The following is an 815-nucleotide window of genomic DNA, read 5'->3' as shown; positions in this document are numbered from 1 at the left end:
GAAGCCTCACTCGGGGCATGATCCCATGACCATGAGATCACTACCTGAGCTGAAATCAAGAGTTGGATGTTCAACCAAGTGAGCTGCACAGGTGCCCCAAGCAATATCTTTTCTTAAGTGATTTCTTTAATTATAAAAATTGTGAACAAGAAAAAGTGGATTTTTATTAGATTTTGAAAAAAGAAAAGCTTCATGAATCTTCATAGGCATGAGTTTAAATTTACAAAACCTAAAAAGCCAACTGTCTTATAAATATTTTTAAAACACCACTAACAAAAAGCATCAAGATGATACCAAACCAAATCAAGCAATAACTTTTTAAAGACTGTATTTACTGAAACCTACTTATATAATTTCTTTTATTTTATTTTTTAATGTTTATTTATTTTTGAGGGAAATAGAAAGACCATGAGTAGGGGAGGGGCAGAGAGAGAAGGAGACACAAAATCTAAAGCAGGCTCCAGGCTCTGAGCTGACAGCACAGATCCTGATGTGGGGCTCGAACTTACAAACCCGTGAGATCAAGACCTGAGCTGGAGTTGTATTTTTAACCAACTGAGCCACCCAGGCACCACAGTTTTCTTTTTCTATCTTTTTTTTTTTTCCATTTTATTTTACAAAGAGAGACAGCATGTTTCAGAGGGAGAGAGGGGCAGAGGAGAAGAGAGAAAATCTTAAGCAGACTTCACACTCAGCATGGAGCCTGACATGGGACTTGATCCCACAACTTTGGGATCATGACCTGAACTGAAATCAAGAGTCAGATACTAAACTGAGTGAGCCACTCAAGGAGCCACCCAAAACCCACTTTTAAT

Source organism: Crocuta crocuta, unplaced genomic scaffold, assembly GCF_008692635.1.
Source record: "Crocuta crocuta isolate KB4526 unplaced genomic scaffold, BGI_CrCroc_1.0 scaffold312, whole genome shotgun sequence".
NCBI lineage: Eukaryota > Metazoa > Chordata > Mammalia > Carnivora > Hyaenidae > Crocuta > Crocuta crocuta.
Note: the sequence above shows the minus strand (reverse complement) of the source record.